Source organism: Urocitellus parryii, chromosome 8 (genome assembly GCF_045843805.1).
Source record: "Urocitellus parryii isolate mUroPar1 chromosome 8, mUroPar1.hap1, whole genome shotgun sequence".
Lineage (NCBI taxonomy): Eukaryota > Metazoa > Chordata > Mammalia > Rodentia > Sciuridae > Urocitellus > Urocitellus parryii.
In genome coordinates this window covers 91,956,894-91,975,924 of record NC_135538.1, presented here as the reverse complement: position 1 = coordinate 91,975,924, position 19,031 = coordinate 91,956,894, and the positions used below count along the sequence as shown (strand labels likewise).

At 35.1% G+C, this 19,031-nt stretch overlaps 1 protein-coding gene across 1 annotated transcript in view; it reads right to left on the bottom strand.

The window, feature by feature from the left end:
- Positions 1-19,031, bottom strand: part of Eys (EGF-like photoreceptor maintenance factor) — a 1,574,159-nt gene that overhangs the window by 74,626 nt on the left and 1,480,502 nt on the right.

Sequence of the window (19,031 nt, the reverse complement as noted above, 5' to 3'; positions counted from 1 at the left end):
GAAGATTTACTTAAAAAGCAAAGCTCTGTGTTGAGAAACTCAATTTTAGAAAACAGAAAAGATCACTGGCAGTCAACATATTTGTTCAGGTGCTTGGTAAACACGATCTGGCATCCAAACACTGGATATGACTTAGAAAGAAACTCACGACTTGGAACAAACTGTGCTTCTCTAGTCCTGAACCTTTACATGAGCCAAAGCAATTCAAGGACTAGTGTGTACTAGATGGAGTCTAATTGAGGAGTGCTATTAGCTATCCATTTTTCTTTTCTTCCTGCCTCTATTCTTACATCCAATTCCCCTCTTTCATTGTTCTTCCCTCCCCCCCATAAATACTCTCAATTGGCTTTTATTTTCCTACCCCAAGAGGACCACAAGAAACAGGAAGGGGGATGTGGAGCTCCACCCCTGTCTTTTATGGACAGTGTTCCAGGATTAGTGGAATTTCCTAGGATCCATTTTTATTGACTGGGACATCTGGACAGAGGGAAGAAGAGCTTCTTTTGATTACATTATGTTTTTTCTTTCTTCTCAAGAGATGTTGGATCTCCTGGGAAGCTGTAAAACTAGATTTTTTACAAGCCTCAAGAAATATCCTTGACTTAATGCTGGTACCTAATGCTTAAAACAAAAGAGACTCTTATGTCTGATAGTAATTGTTTATATAGCAAGTAACTGTGCTATCTCAGGAAAGATGATTCTTGTTAACAGAAAATTTTATTTCTGTTTGTTTCATATGAATATTAAACTAGAATATTTGTGTGGAATAAGCTGAATACTTTATTTTGATATTTTGTTAAAATCTTGGTTTATATCTTGAGATAAATGGCATAGAGTGAGTGTAATTTTATCAAAACTTGCCAGAATGTGAAGTAGGGTTTTTGAGACATGTTAGCTCTTCTAATAAAAGAATTTTGTTTGTGTTTTAAACTATTTCCATCAAGTACTTACTTTCAGTTGTATTGTGGGTAGGTTGATTGAGGGGACATGAGTCATACATGAGGCATATTAAAATAGAATAAAAATACTGACAGTCTTTCAATCTTGACATTAAAAACAGTGAAAATAGAATTCTACAATATTTTAATATTAAAAAAGAAGAGGAATGCTTATTGTTTCATTTTAGCATTTTTTTCTGTTAATAATTAATGAATCTACTTAAAGATCTTATTACATTTAGGTTAAATTGACAATAAAAAAAAGTCTCATGTATTTTACTGTCAGATCCTGTGTTTTGTGTCACAGGACACAAAGATGGTGACACAGGATAAGAAAATACACTCTATTAAGCAGCTAGTGTCAGGTCAATAAATTTATTCAGAATGTACTGGACTAAAAGTTGAGGTTCAGCTGTGAGCAGTAATTCACCTGGTAGGTGAAGGGGAAAGATAATTTCAGGTAGAAGGAGCAACATGTTTTAAGGTATGACGTCTAAAACTGCATATTGTATTCAGAGAACTCATGAAATCTGCAAATTTTAGAATGAAGTATAAAAAGTGAAAGTGGAAGGAAAGGAAACAAGGTAGAAAGAGGTCAAATCATGAAAGGCTTCATATTTTTTCTATAATCCTTAAGTAGTTGGGCAATGATTAATTACTTTTTAGAAATTCTACTCTGTGGCTGGGTGCAGTGGTGCATGCCTGTAATCCCAGCTACTGGGGAGGCCACAACAGGAAGATTGCAAGTTCAAGGCCAGCCGCTGCAATGTGGTAAGATCCTGTCTCAAACAAACAAACAAACAAAATAAATAAATAAAAACAATCAACAAACAACAACAACAACAAAACAACAGAAAAATACCACTCTGTGGATGAAATGTGAAGCTCAGATAGGTGGAGAGAGCTGGAAGGCTAGCCTTTGATCCACAATAAAAATAAAGACTGGTGATATTAAGAAATGTAACAAGAGTGAAGCTTATGCAGAATCACAAAGACAAGACAATTCATGAGAAACTCTTTGAAAAAGGAAGAGTGTGTTATTTAAACAGTTAACTAACAAAAATGTATCATCAATGATAGTATCAATCAGAATCAAATCCAAGACACAATTTTATCCTATCAAAAAGAAGTACATTTGAAGTTTGAGAATAACTCTGCCCAAAGGAGTGACTCTGTCACATGTCCAGCAATTTTAAAATCTGGGCTTGAATCATGGCTTGGCTTGACTGAGATGGGCTTAATATGAAAAAACAATGTGAACTATCTTATTAAAAATGCTTTTAAAAATTGTTTTAGTTATACATGGACACAATATCTTTATTTTGTTTATTTATTTTTATGTGGTGCTGAGGATGGAACCCAGTGCCTCATATGTGCAAGGCAAGCACTTTGCCACTGAGCCACAACCCCAGCCCTTCAGGGGTTTTTATATGCAAGAAACATTGGCAGAATAAATTATATTACTAAAATAAATCTCACCTGTTTCTTTTTACTTTAAAAATTGTGGCTAGTAGAAAAAAAAATATACAGACAGGTCACATTCTACTTCCATGCAATGGTACTGTAAAGAGAACCGAGTGTTGTCTCTTGTCAGGTAAATTCTTCCTCTAAACTCTTAGTTGTGATTTACTTCAAGGGACTTTTTCTTCAGCAACTCTGAGCCTATAAAATGATAGAGCCACTATGGGGGACAATGGGAGTCAGGAGAAGGTGTCAAAGGTCATAAAGCCCATCTCCCACAGACTTCTATGTCTTTATACACACTGTCTTGATCCTGCTGAACTGGGCAGGAGAACATGGACTAACCTGGATTAGGAGAAAGAAGGTTTTCAATTTTACAAATCATTCTTTCCAGTTTCTTAAAAGTAAGACATTTATGGTCTTCAACCAGGTAACATTTGTTTAATATGGTTAATCTATTATACAAATACCCAGATCAGACTTCTGGAAGCATCAGTCATCAAGTTAGGAGATTTAACAGATAATTTTATTTGGGGGTTACTAAAAGCATATTTATTTCTTTTATAATCTCTGGCTGCTTCATAACTCCTATATGTAAGCTCATGCATTATTTTCTAGTTCTTTTAAAGTTATAGCAATGAATTGGGAACAGGAAGAAAGAAGGCAGTTGCTGGAATTTAAACTAAACATTAATTGTTTGGTATGTGGAAGAAGGCAGCTAAATCATTAGCAATGTTCTGGAAACATTTCATGCATAGTCAAAAGTATATTAACACCATGTAGGGCTATTAAAAATTCTAAGAATCTCAAGTGAAGGGAGAATGTCATAATATTTTCCATAGTATTATAGTGCTGTATTACAGCCTCAAAGTATAATCTTTTTGAGACATGTTATATTATACCTTCAGAAAACATTTTAGGAAATATTGCCACAGAAAGGTTATAAAATCCTGTTTCGGGATGTTTATTAAGGAACATTTTTTCTCCTTCCCAATAAAGGCAGAGAAATAAGGCATCATTATTTTAAATACAAATGTTTTTTTTTTTTGTTTTAAAAAACATGCTGCAGTGAGTTCCTTGTCTTAATTTAAATTATGAAGTACATACAAAAGTGACCAAGTTGAACTACTGAGCTGTGGGAAATAGACAAGTGGCTGGGATTTCAAAGCTCTTTCCCTCTGCTCTGTGCTCTGATGCCTCCTGAAGCCTGCTGACTTGGGGAGACCTGAACTGCTGTACCTCAGTGCTGGGGGCCAGGGTGGCAGGAATAGCCACTTTATCCATCCTGTGTAAACATGGGCAGAGTACATCACTTCACTGTTTTAGTTTCTTTGTCTGTACCATGAGGTAGTAAGAATGCCTAACATTCTGTGAAGAACAAGAAAAGTACGTGGTGGAGGGAAACAGATACCTGACTAATCTCAAGCCTCAAATGGGCAAAGCTCTTGTATTAGTCCTGCCATCGTCTAAGGCTTACCAGTGGAGTCACTTTCCCAGTCTTTATGACAACAGTTTCCTTCTCCCCACTTGAACATCTAATATTCCTTGTCCTATTAATTAAATGACCTACTTATTTCACTGAGAAAAATAAACCCTATTGACAGAACTACCATACCCTTTTACCATCAAATTCCACCATGCTTGAATCTTGCATTTCTGTCTACCTTCTCTCTAGAACTTTCCCTCTGATTCCAAGAGTGGTCTACCTGGTACGGAACCTACTCCTCATCTGTTCAACTTCAGAAATCCAGGCCTGTTTCCCAGGAGACACCAAGTTATTATTCTCTATTGAAGTATCCTCTTAAACATAAAATATGCTAGAATATCTCCATTTTAAATAAAAATCTTCCCTTTGCTCCATGTTCCCTAGTATCTATGGCTTGTTTTATTCTCAGGGTCATTGCAAGATGCTTCTAAAGAGTGTCTATATTGACTCTGAAAATCCTACTGTCATTCACTCATTTATTCTTTTTTTTTTTAAGATTGAAGCACTTTATTCTTTCTGCTAAGCTACAGAATCACATGAATTTGCCTTTAGAGCACATTTAGTGAGCTGACATGTTCTCACTGTGGGCTTTCAGGATCATGACTCATTCAATCTGAATTATGTGACCTGTGTGGAGCCACCTGTCAGAACACTGTCTGTGAACTTGGCCCGTGTTGCCTTTGAGTGGTGTTGGAAGCAGGGAGGGAGGTAAAGATAACAACGAATGGAAACAAATTTACTGTTCTCAGTTTTGATTAATAAGGATCAGTGAGGACAGAGCCATATCCTCCCACTCCAACTGCTTAGAGAACACTCTGCTAGAACAGTGAGAGGAAGATATGTTCTGCTAGAGGGGTGGCAGTAAGTCATTTATACTATCAGGAGTAAATTCTTGGATTTGAGTGTTGCATCAACAAGTGATAAGGGCATAACCCTTTCAATGAAAAGATTTTTGTTTACAGTCTGGCATTCTAGTTCCTCCTATTAAATTACAATAAACTCCTTCTGTTAATTGCTTGCTTTTCTTACATTTTTCAATTCCAGTCTTACACAGAACTACTGTATTGTTACAGGTGTCTTGCAACTCCTTATAGGACATTTCAAGTTCTGGCACAATTTGGAACCCAATTTCATTCACAATAGCCTCAAAAAAATAAAAAACTTAGGAATAAATCTAATCAAGGAAGTAAAAACCTCTATAAATAAGACTACAGAACACTGAAAAAAGAAATTAAAGAAGACTTCAGAAGATGAAAAGATACCTATCATGTTCATGGATAGGCAGAATTAATATTGTTTAAAAGGCCATACTGCCAAAAGTATGTAATCTCCATCAAAATACCAATGAAAGTTTTCACCGAACTAGAAAAAACAGTCCTAAAAATTAATTTGGAAGAATAAAAGACTAAGAATAGCCAAAGCAATTCTAAGCCAAAAGAACAATGATGAAAACATCACAATATCTGACTTCAAACTATACCATAGAGCTATAGTAACAAAAATGGTATGATACTGGTATAAAAACAGACACATAGACAGATGGTATAGAATAGAAGACACAGAGACAAACCCACACAGACACAGTCATTTGATCCTTGACAAATGAGCCAAAAGTATACTTTGGAGAAAAGACAGCCTTTTAAACAAATGGTGCCCGGAAAAATAGTTAAACACATGTAGAAGAGTCAAACTAGACCCTTTACTTCTCACGGTGAACAAAAACCAACTCAAAAGAGATAAGAGACCCAGGAATTAGATCAGAAACTATGAAACTCCTAAAAGAAAATGTAGGACTAACACCCTGTAGCCTGTAGGCTAAGGTAATGACTTTTTCAATAGGCTCCCTAAAGCTAAGGAAATAATGCCCAGAGTTAATAAATGGGATGGCATCAAGACAATATGATTTTATACTTAGAAGATCCAAAGCATTCCATCAGAAATCTCCTAGGACTAATAAATAAATTCAGCAAAGTATCTGAATATAAAATCAACACCCACAAATCACAGGCATTTCTGTACATCAGTGACAAATCCACTGAAAAAGAAACTAGGAAAACTACCCCATTTACATTAGCCTCAAAAAAAAAAAAACCCAAAAAACCAACCCCCCAAAACCCAAAAAACCTTGGGAATAAACTTAACAAAGAGGTGAAAGACCTCTATAATAAAAACTACAACACACTAAAGAAAGAAATTAAAGAAGACCTTAGAAGATGGAAAGATCTCCCTTCTTCTTGGGTAGGCAGAATTAATATTGTCAAAATGATCATAGTACCAAAAACACTATACAAATCCAATGCAATCCCAATCAAAATCCCAATGACAGGGGCTGAGGTTGTGGCTCAGCAGTAGAGTGCTTGCCAAGCATGTGTAAGGCTCTGTGTTTGATCCTCAGCACCACATAAAAATAAATAAATAAAATAAAGGTATTGTGTCCAACTACAATTGAAAAATATTTTAAAAATAATTTAAATAAAAATATTTAAAAAATGACATTCATCATAGAAATAGAAAAAGCAATCATGAAATTCATCTGGAAAAATAAGAGATCCAGAATAGACAAAACAATCCTTAAGAAGAAGAGTGAAGCTGGTGGCATTACTATTCCAGACCTTAAACTATACTAGAGAGCAATAGTAACAAAAACAGCATGGTACTGGCACCAAAATAGACCTGGAGACCAACAGCACAGAATAGAGGACACAGAGTCTAACCCACATAACTACAATTATCTTATATTACACAAAGGTGCCAAAAATGTACATTGGATAAAAGGTAGCCTCTTCAACAAATGGTTCTGGGAAAACTGGAAATCCACATGTAACAAAATGAAATTAAAACTTTACCTCTCACCATGCAAAAAACTCAAAGTGGATAAAGGACCTAGGAATTAAACCAGAGACCTTGCACCTAATAGAAGAAAAAGTAGGCCCAAATCTCCATCATGTCAGATTAGGCCTCAACTTTCTTAATATGACTCCTATGGTACAAGAATTGAAACCAAGAGTTAATAAATGGGATGGATTCAAACTAAAAAGCTTCTTCTCTGCAAAAGAAACAATCAGTGAGGTGAATAGAGAGCCTACAGAATTGGAGCAAATCTTTACCGCAAGCACATTAGATAGAGCACTAATCTCCAGGATATATAAAACACAATACCAAAAGCAAACAAACAAACAAACAAACAAAAAACCCAAATAACCCAATCAATAAATGGGCCAAGGAACTGAACAGACACTTCTCAGAAGAGGATATAAAGTCGATCAACAAACATATGAAAAAATGTTCAACATCTCTAATAATTAGAGAAATGCAAATCAAAACTACTCTAAGATTTCATCTCACTCAAGTCAGAATGGCAGCTATCAAAAACATAAACAATAATAAGTATTGGCGAGGATGTGGGGGAAAAGAATACTCATACATTGCTGGTGGGACTGAAAATTGGTGCAGCCATTCTGGAAAGCAGTATGGAAATTCCTTGGAAAATTTGGAATGGAACAACCATTTGACCCAACTATCCTACTCCTTGGTTTATACCCAAAGGACTTAAAAACAGCATACTACAGGAACACAGCCATATCAATGTTTATAGCAGCACAATTTCATAATAGCTAAATTATGAAACCAACCTAGATGCCCTTCAGTAGATGAATGGATAGGAAAACTTTGGTATGTATACACAATGGAACATTACTCAGCATTAAAAGAAAATAAAATCATGGCATTTTCAGGTAAATGGATGAAGTTGGAGAATATAATGCTAAGTGAAGCGAGCCAATCCCCAAAATACCCAAGGCGGAATGTTTTCTTTGAGGTGAGGATGCTGACTCATAATGGTGATGAAGGGGAACATGGGAAGAATGGAGAAACTTTAGATAGGGCTAAGGGGAAGGAGGGGAAAGGTAGGAGCAAGGGGGTAGGAATGTTGGTGGAATGAGTTAGACTCATTACCCTAAATACGTGTATGAAGACATGAATGGTGTGAAAATACTTTGTGAAAATACTTTGTGTACTTGAAAAATTGTGCTCTATATGTGTAATATGAAGTGAATTGCATTCTGTCATCATGTATAACAAATTAGAATAAATGGATAATTTAATTAAAAAATAAAATTTATCAATGGGATGGTATCAAATTAAAAAGCTTCTGCATAGCAGAGGAAACAGGAATATGAGAACCTATAGAATGGGAAACAGAAAAATGGATAAAGAAAATGTGCCATTCCTTCTTGATTTCATTCAAATCAGGTTATCTTCCTCATTTTTATCTGAAACTTCTTGTGTTAAGATTACAAGTGACCACCATCTTTTTGAATTCAATTAATTCTTTTTTTATCTTATTCAGTATCTTAGAGGTAAGTGACATGGTTGATCTACAATATGTAATGGAATATCTATAATCTTCTGAGAAACAATACCTTCCTTGCCTTCTGAATCAAATCTCTTCTGTAGTCTTCTCTCTCTGCTCAGAACCCAAACTAGGCATCATCTTTAAATTGTGTCTTTCTCTTTTACCTCAACTAGTGAAGTGTTAAATCCTGTTGATTCCATCTTCAAAATATACCTCGAATCCCACTACTTTCCCTATTACCATTAATGCCACCAAAGTTCAATGCACTCTTTCTAGACTGGACTACTGTATTTGATTCTTACCATGTCCCTGCTGCCTGTTGTCCCTCTATAGTCTTTCCATTTTGTAGTCAGTAATTTATTTAAAATTTGTTTTAATTAGTTATATATGACAGTAGACTCCATTTATACACTTTGATACACACACGCACTCACTCGCACACACACACACATAGATAGATAGATAGATAGATAGGATAATATTTCTCATTTTTCTGAGTGTATATGTTGCAGAATCACATTGATCATGCAGTCATATATAGACATAAAGCAATAATGTCTGCTTCGTTCTACTATCCTTCCTATCCCCACAGCCTCTCCCCTTTCCTCCCTTCACTTCCCCTCCACCCCCTGCCATCTTACTGTGAATTAGCATCCACATATTAGAGAAAACATTGGACCTTTGGTTTTTTGGGATTGGGTTATTTCACTTAGCATGATATTCTCCAACTCCATCCATTTACCAGTAAATGTCATGATTTCATTCTTCTTTAAAGCTGCTAAGTAATATTCCATTGAATATATATACCACAAAAATAAAAATTTTATACTTAAAAATCCTGCAGTGTTTTCCTGTAAAGTTTGAATTAAGTTGAAAGCTCCTTACTCTCATTTCATTTTGCTCACTCTGTTCTAACCATGTCAATTTCATTTTGTTTCTCAAACAAACCTAGCATACTCCTAGATCAAGGCTTCTACTCTTGCATTTTCCAATCCTTGAAACATTCTCCCTAAAAGGTACATAGCTCCTTCTTTAACTTCCTTCAAGACTCTCCTAAGTGTCTTCTTTTCAAAGAAGTCTCCCCCGACTATGACTATTCTATTAAACTATGCATCCCTTCTTACCTCCACGGCTCTCTAGTTCCTTAACCTGCTTTACTTACCTAAGTCTATTATATGCCACTTTTATTTTAAACTTTTTATTGTTTCTTTCCTCAAATCAAAAATTTACAATCTTGATTTGAAACAATTTCATCAAAAAAGAATACTAGAAAATATCAAAACTTTTCAGGGTAGGCTGTCTTGTCTAAATGTAATTTTTGAAATAAAGTCCATTTCTCTAATTTTATACAGATAAAAAAGGCTGAAAGAAAAAAAAAGGGTTGGTTTTTATTTGGATTCTGTTTTCTATACAGGCTGCTGTATATAGCCTCAATAGAGTGGACACCAGGGAGCGCTGAGATAGTGAAAATCCAATTCATTCTTCCTTCTCTATTTTGTATTTTAATGAAACAAGCAGATGGTGGATAGATTTTTTTCCCCCCCTGGAAACTGCTGATTTTGAAAGGCTCCAGAATGCCAGTTTTCCAAGCATGGCGTTCAGCAGCATATCATACCTCAAAATATACATTTAACTTTGCCAGGAAAATTAATCTACCCTTAGGCAGATGGATAAATTTGTAAAAACACAAGATCACTGCTGGCCTCTTCAGCTTTTCTTTGTAGGTTTGAGTATAAACATGTTTATTCTCTCTTTATTCTTTGCTTCTCCTTAATAACTTAGAAGTGGGTTTTGTTCAGTATCCTGCTCAAAAGCAATTAGGTTATAAAACCACCGGTGCGACCATTGTCTTTGTTGTTTCTATTTTAGCTATTGAACTAAAACCATACCCTTGTGGGGTGTTATTCCAAACTGTTCAGTAAAATCATTTGGAAATAAAATGTGCTAACTTACAAATATGATTTTCATTTAAAGGGGAATCAAAGTGACTATCTCCTGAGACCTGGCTAAAAATTATGAGTGAAAAAGGCATATACAGAAAACACACTCAATTTTTTTCCTTCTGAACCAAGATAAAGACACTCAGTACATGAATAAATCAAACTCTCTATTCAAATGGATATACAGATTCAATGTACCCAACAGTAAAAACACGAAATTAATATCTGTTTTTGCCAATTTTTGCTTATATTACATTCAGGTATTCTACATAGATATTTAATTCCTACCATTCTTCTCTAATTGTCATAGAAGACTTAAGAACAAACAGAATTTTACACTGGGACAGAAGACTGATGAAAATGCACAGTGTCATGTTTCCTACCAGTAAAAGGAGCAACAAATGACCAGAATCCAAAGCAGCACATGTTTGTCTAGCTGCATAATTCTTAGAAACTAGTGCCATCTTCTGGCTGTTCAAAGTAATTGCTTGACTCTAAAGCAGATACTGAGAGGCTATTGTGCAGTCAACAAAACAAAAACAAAACAAACAAACAAACAAAAAAGCTGGGTACATACAGCTTCACATTGCAATATCTGCATTGTATTACAGTTTATGGCATAAACTCTGAGAATGATAAAATTTTCATGCACTTCTACAATTCACATTACATAAAATGTGCAAGTTTATATTGGATTAAATATTGTAGGTTTATAGTTTATTATCATGAGATACAATTCCTATTATAGACTATTCCATAAGTGGTTTGGTTTGGACATTTTTCTCATTTTTTACTGAAGCATTTCTTCGTGCCAGTGAATATTTAGGTATTAAATGTTGAGGTTGGAGTGGGTCATCATTTGAGTTTAGTGAAATTTTGGCTTTTTAAGCTATCATTTTTAAGACGTAAGGGTACAAATACATTTCTTTGTGCAACAAAGATAGGAAAATAGTAATTATGGCACCTACTGTGTTCCAGATGCTAGGTTCGCATCTAAATTATTTTGTTTCTTCTGGAAGCCCAGTGAGACATTCTTATACACATGTTTATATCTTTATTTTTTTTAGTTTTGGCTCTTACATTTAAGTCTATGGTATACTCTGAGTGAGTTTTTTTTTGTGTGTGTCAGAATGTAGTCCATTATCTTATTGTGTTTTTTTATTGGCACATTTTAACTATCCATAAATATGGGATTCGTTGTTACCTACTCATGTGCAAAGAACATAATTTGGTTGATTTCATTCCCTAGTATATCCTCTTTCTCTACCCTACTCCCTCAGCCTACTCCCCTTCCTCTAATATTAGACTCCTCTCTATTTTTGTGAGATTGCTTTTTTGATTCCTTTTTCTTCTCTAGCTTCTGTATATGAAAGAAAACATATGACCCTTGACTTTTTGAGTCTGGTTTATTTCGCCTAGCACGATGTTCCTCATTTTTATCCTTTTGCCAGCAAATAACATAATTTCATTATTTTTTCTTTATTACATTATTTATTTATTCTAATTTGTTATACATGATGGCAGATGCAATTCATTTCATATTACACATATAGAGCACAAATTTTCAAGTCACTGGTTACACACAATTCATTCTTGTTTATGGTTGAGTAAAACTTCATTTTGTACATGTATATATACATATGTACATATAAATATTTCATCATATATATGCATATTTATATTTTTGTATATGTTTATATATGTGTGTGTGTTTATATATGTATATATATTTTTTCATTCCACAGTTTATGAATCCATTCATCTATTGATGGGCATGTGAGCTGATTCCATAATTTGGCTACTGTGAATTGTGCTGTTGCAAACATTGAGGTGACTAAATCAGTATACTACTAATTGCTATAGTATGCTGATTTAGATATTTTGGATCAATACCAAGGAGTGGGGTAGCTGGGTCATATGGTGATTCCATTCCTAGCTTTTTAAGGAATCTTCATACTGCTTTCCAGAGTGATTGTACTAATTTATGGTCCAACCAAGAGTGTATGAGTGTATCTTTTCCACCACACCCTTATTATTATTGTATACTTGATAATTGCCATTCTTATTGGTGTAGGAGGAAATTTTGATGTGGCTTTTATTTGCTTTTTCCTGATTGCTGGAGACACTGAACTTTCTTTCTTTTCTTTTTTTTTTTTGGTATATTTGCTGGCCATTTGTATTTCTTCTTTTGAGAAATGTCTGTTTCATTCATTTCCCATTTATTGATTAGGTTGTTTTTCGGTGTTAAGTTCTTCGAGTTCTTTATATATATATGGATATTAATTCCCTGTCAGAAGAGTAGCTGGCAAAGAGTTTCTCCTATTCTATAGGCTCTCTCTTCATGCTTTTCTTTCCTTTGCTATGTAGAAGCTTTTAAAATTTGAGGCCATCCCATTTATTAATTCTTGATATTATTTCCAGAGCATAAGGACTTTTATGGAGAAAGTTGTTTGTGCCTCTATGTTGGAGTGTTGACCCTATGTTTTTCTTCTTGCAGTTGCACATTTTCTGGTCTAATTCCTAAGTCTTCAATCCATTTGGAGTTGACTTTCTTGCAGGGGGAGAGATAGGGTTCTAATTTCACTCTCTACATATGGATATTCAGTTTTTCCAGCACCATTTGTTAAAAAAGGCTGTCTTTTCTCCGACATGTTTTTGGCACTTCTGTCAAGGCCTCTTTTGGGGCTCAGAGAGATTAAGTCACAGAGAAATGGCAGAATCAGAATTTGAACCCAGGCCCATTTGACTCCAAAGTTTGGGTTCTTTCTAACATTTTATGCTTCCTTCTTCACTCTAATGATTGGACTATTCATGACTTTCTGGTTAAAAATCCATTGATAGATACTTTATATTATTAGCATTTATACTCTTCACAAATTACTTTATGTAACTTTATTCAATTCCTTCTGACAAGTTCTGGCTATGGACTCAGGGAAATTTGTGGGACTCTTAGATCCCTTGTATATTTAATAGAGATATAAATGTATATTAATTGCTTCACAGTGCCAAATACTTAACTGATATTCAATTTATACCAGTAAATTTATCAACAGAGAGGTTTTTTAGGAACTAAATTGTTTTCCAATATTAAAAAATGTGTATAAAAATAATTCTTAAAAAGATCAATGTGCTTTTAAAGCTTTCCAAGTGCATGAATGTTTGAAGACGCAGGCACACACATACATACACATGTATGAATGCATATATATTTTCCATGTAATTAACTATAGTTTTTATTTTTTGGTTTTGAAATTACATAAAAAATGCTTAGAAAATTAAAAAAATCTAACAAATATAACAAAAAGCCCAAAATAATAATACTGACGTATTGAAAAGCAACATGTATTTTAACTGTGAGAGAGAGAGAAGAAAAAAATCTTAACCAGAGATGCTATAGGAAAACATAGTTTTGAGACATCTGCAGTTTAGCTATTGAAGTGCTGGAAAAATGCAGCAGCATACTTCAAGATACAAAGTCATTCTGGGGACCACAATAAGTAATTATTGAAATGGATACAATTCAAGGAACATTCTATATTAATAAATATGACTTGAGAAATTATTCTAAGTGATGTTGCCAATAAAACAAAGACAACCCATTAGCCATAATTTTTGGAGATGATCATTCATATTGGAGTAGTATTATTTTTTGATTCTCATAATATATTTATGTATTTATTTATTCATTCTAATTAGGTATCTGTAACAGCAGAATGCATTTTGATTCATTGTACACAATTGGCAGCACAACTTTTCATTTCTCTGGTTGTACATAATGTAGTGTCCTACCATATGTGCAGTCATACATGTAATTTAGGGTAATGATGTGCATCTCATTCCACCATTTTTCCTAACCACATGTCTCCCCACCCCCCATTTTCTCCCCTTTGCTCAATCAAAGTTCCTCCATTTTTCCCATGTCTCCCTGGCCCACCCCATTATGGATCAGCATCCATGTATCAGAGAGAACATCGGACTTTTTTTTTTTTTGGATTGGCTTACTTCGCTTAGCATGACATTCTCTAACTCCATCCATTTACCTGCAAATGGCATAATTTAATTGTCTTTTACTGCTGAGTAATATTCCATTGTGTATATATACCACAGTTTATTTATCCACTCATCTACTGAAGGGCATCTAGGTTGGTTCCACAATTTAGCTATTGTGAATTGAGCTGCTATAAACATTGATGTGGCTGTATTGCTATAGTATGCTGATTTTAAGTCCTTTGGGTAGTGGGATAGCTGGGTCAAATAGTGGTTCAATTCCAATATTAAAAAAAAAACAACAAAAATGATTAGATTATTTGAGATTTTGAGTTACAGTATGCAAGCAACAATCAGAAAGCATAATCAAAAGAAATATTTTATTGGCTATAGCATGGACTACCTGGAAAGAAACGGTATCAATCAGGTTCCTTGGCTGTAGGCAGTAGAAACCAACCCTGGGTATCTTAAGCAGGAAAGGAATTCAAGAGCAGGTGACAGACTACCTAACAGAAGCAATGGGAGGTCTGGAGAGTAAGTGTGGACAATAGACAAAAGCAAAGGAGCACAGGCAGCTCAAACACAGCCCAGTGCACACTGTGTGAGCAGCATTGTCAGGATGCAGCCATTGGTAACTACAGCGGAGGCCAGCCATGTGATCCTGCCTGCTACAAATAACTTTAAATATCTCTTTGTCTTTGAATTGCTTTCTTGTGGTTTAAATTGTAGTAAGAGTATCTCATTGGTTTGTCCTAGATCATGTATGTACACACAGATAGGAAAGAAGTTTAGGTGCTATATAGCCAAAAACCAAAACCCAAACAGAGCACAACACCTAGTCCATGTCTCCTACCAACCTTTGGTTGCCCAATGCCAGTATGCATCCTTTTTATACTTGCATTTTCAAATACTTTCTTCTAATATAAATCAACAGTTGCCCATATAACTAAAAAAAGTACCACTCTCCTTATCCCTACGGAACCTTCTTAAGGTCTTTTATTGCATTTTGTTCCATTTGCAGGATCTCTGCATAATGGTCATTTATCCTCTTGCTTATTTTGTGATCCTGTTCTGAGATGGAATACATGTCAGTTACTAAACCCAAATACTTTGCAGAAGCTGAGAGCATGTGGCAACTGTAATGGGATGTGAATGTTTCCATAGTTTTTTTTGGTGAGAAAATCAAAGATACTGCTAACACCATTGTAGTCTATTCCTCCTCAGCACCCACAAGAGGCATCCATAGGAAGGAACTCGATTAAGGGAGCAAATTTTAAAGGTGGAACTGGAAAGGCAAAGAGGATGGTGACACCATCCAGAAACTAGCAACAGCCAAACAATTAGAAGCAGCTGCTACCACTAAGGTTAAAAAGACAAAAAAGAAGATGCACCATTATAAAAGCACAAGAGTCTGTAATGGGTTATTTTACCATTATAAGGCCAACAACTTTTGAGTGGAAGGTTTCATAACACCAGTATCTATCTTTGCCTTCTTTCTTTCATCGTGAAGTAAAGTCTGTAGGTTAGAAGTACTATTGTGCAGGCCACCACCATGATTTATACTGTGTTGACTCTATCCATCAGTGGAAATGATGGAGGAAGCATGACCAGTAGGGCAAGTGAATCCAAATCCAGAATCAGTAGCTGGCGCAGTAAGAACGCATTACTGCCACCATCACTGCCACTGGTGGCCAAATAGTTCCCTTCAAGCCTGGCACCACATTAGGGGTCTGGATCATTTGCCGCCATCAGGAAATTAAGATTCAAGTGTGCCAGCTCTTGCTGAGGGAGAGGCCACGACGTGGAGGCTTACTGGCCTCAGCTTCTCAAATCATAGCCACCTCCGCCAGCTGCCAGACAGCATTGTAAAATCTTCTAACGGTTCATATCTCTCTCACCAAAAAATGTGTGCAATCTTTTTCTTGGATTTGTTCCGACAACAGAAGTCATTCTTCCTTTTTAGTTTTTGGTAATCTGATGAGGGTGATTTATCAAGATACTACTTTCATTTCCCTGATTACTAGTGAGTTTGAGCAACTTTTACTTGTTGACCATCTATACACTCTTCAGTGAAATGTCTGTTCATATCCTTACAAATATTTCTTTTGAGTTTATTTTGACAATACTGAAGAGCTCCTTGCATATTATATAAATCTTTTGTTTGTCACATCACAAATAGTTTCTCCAAACATGTTGTTTTTCTATTGACTTTAGATGTGATGTCCTCCTTTGCAATTCAAAGTTTAAAAACTATTATTGAAATATTTTCTTTTATAGCTCCAGAAGTTTCTGTTTTGGTTAAGAACATGTCCCTCATTGACACACTGTGTATGTAGTTTACAAGATTTGTTTTTGAAATGTCTATCAATTTATATTTTCTGTCTGTAGTAATTCTGGATTTTACTTTGGTACATATTGTGAGAGAGGTCCAACTGTATTTTTTAACTTTTGGAGAGTAAATGATGCCACCTCTATTTATTACTTAAAACATTCTCTCACAATTGAATAAAGCAGGAATTTTGTCATGTATTCATTCTCATGTACTGGGAGCTCTTACTAGATTTACTCTTTGTCCTACTGATCTGTTTGTATCTTACTGTGTCAGTGCCACAGAGGTAAAGATGAAAGTGGACTAGTGTGTGTTCTGACATCTGATCAGGCAAGTTCCCCTTCACATTTCTTCTTTTAAAATATTTTAACTAAATATTTATGGGTTGCTATTATGCATATTATTCCATATCAGTTCAAAACCTTTGAAATTTTATGGAATTATTTATCTATTATATTTGATAAAATTGATATTTTACAGTGTTTTTTTTTCTCATCTGGAAATATGGCATTTTTTCTAAGCCATTCACTTATAATTTAATCTTCATTCATGTTTTATAACTTTTTACATAGAAATATTAAACTTTTATCATGAAATTGATTCCAAGTTTTTTCTTGAGGATTTTTAAAATCACAATGTGTGTGGAAACATTTCTTATTTCTATTTCTGGATGGGTTCTGAAGTGTAACAAGATGTTAAAATAGAAGTTCCACTTGAAGCACAAAGAAAATAGAAATGACACGTCAAAGCAAGGTGACCATGACTTACAAAGCAGGAAGCTGGAAATCAGCCAGGGACTCACTGAGGGTATGAAAGGCTGAGAGCTCTCACACTTTCACCTCAAAGCAAGAGAGGGAGTTGAAGAACACCACTAGATGAGCTTAATATGTGTGCCTGAAGTCCGAGGGGAGGGGACTTCTGCTTGGAAAGCCAAACAGATGGGAGACCAATATGCTGTACTGAGGGAGGGAGCAGATGTGAGTCTGCTTCCCCCCGCCCCCCCCTCCCCCCCCCCCCCCCCCCCCCCGGGGTTAGTCAGCACCCCAGGGTCTGTTGCGGCGTGTTTGCCCTGGGTCTGATGTGGGTCATGTATTGGACATAGACATTGCAGTATTTCTAAGTTCTGACCAAAAGAACCAACTTAAGAGCTGAAGAGCACTCAAGTAGGGAAACCTGCCAGCTTTAGGAGATTGCTTGAGATTGAAGAAGGAGCATACAACAGGAGGGAGATGCCTTTTGCCAGAGCAAAGAAAATTGTAGGGATTATCAGAATATCAGTAGTGGGATCCCGGGAACGCCCAGGAAAGTGCTCCACAAGATGAGATTGGCTTTGGATGCCTGCCAGTTCCAGAGTGTGGCAAAGCTAAATCAAGCCAGTCATATCAGTGAAGGGAGAAGTTTCCTGTTCACTTCTTCCTTAGCTCCAGGCTGAAGGGCCAGGAACTGCTTGTGGCAAAACAGGGGAGGAAAGAGTTCTTTCTCCCTTTACCCTGACTTGAAATTTTTTATATGACTTGGCTCCAAATGTGGACGGAAAAGCATGAAGTTAAATGGAGTTAGAAGATTTGCCTATCATCAAAATAAAAAGTCTAATTACTAAGTGGAACCAATGTTTTATGACCTAGAAATGACTAATTTTCACTTGAGAGGAAAAGGAATGACTGACACCCCAGAGCAAATTTGAAGAGAAAATGGAAGATACCACACTTTATCTTTATATATGAAAGTGCCATTAAGAAGAAAAGTTATTTGTTTTCACTTTTTTTTGTCTTATAACTAACTATAGCACCAAATATTCTCACTAAATTATATCATAGATAAGAAATAGATTGTGTCTTCTTTTCTAGTTTTGGTATAATTTTTTTTTTAATGTTTTTACCTTTGCATTTGCTTGAATCTTCCCAAGAAAAGGGTTAATGATAATTGCCACAACAAGCATCCTTGTCAAGTTCTAATTTTAATTGAAGAGAGATTTTTGTGCTTCTCCATTAGGAACAATATATAATTTTGATTTTAAGCTAGGCTTTATTACATTTAAATATTCTATTTTTGTTTTTCTAATTTCCTTATAAATGATAAAAAAACAAGCATGCTTGCCAAATTTTATTGGATGTCTTATCTGTATCTATCAAATAACATTTCAGTATCAGTTGATGTAATCCTGAAATATTTTCTTTAGTTTATTTTTAAATTTTGAATTATGTTGATTAATTTCCTGGTACTGAATCACCCTGGTGTAATATATGTTTGGTACATTGTTGAATTATATTTGCTGATATTTAGCTTTTATTCCCCTTTGAAATCATTTAGTGAAGATTGATTTACAGTTTTCTTTTCTTGTGCTGTTGTTATGTTGACTTATTAAAATAAAGTGAGAAAAGTATCCACTTTCTCCTATCATCTGTAATAATGTAGATAGCACAGAAATGAACTTTTCTTTTTTTGTTTTAAAAATTAAATATTTATTTGAATAACAAGTTTTAAGTTCGAGCTGCAATATTGGCAATGCAGATTTTTAACAGATCACAAAAAGCGT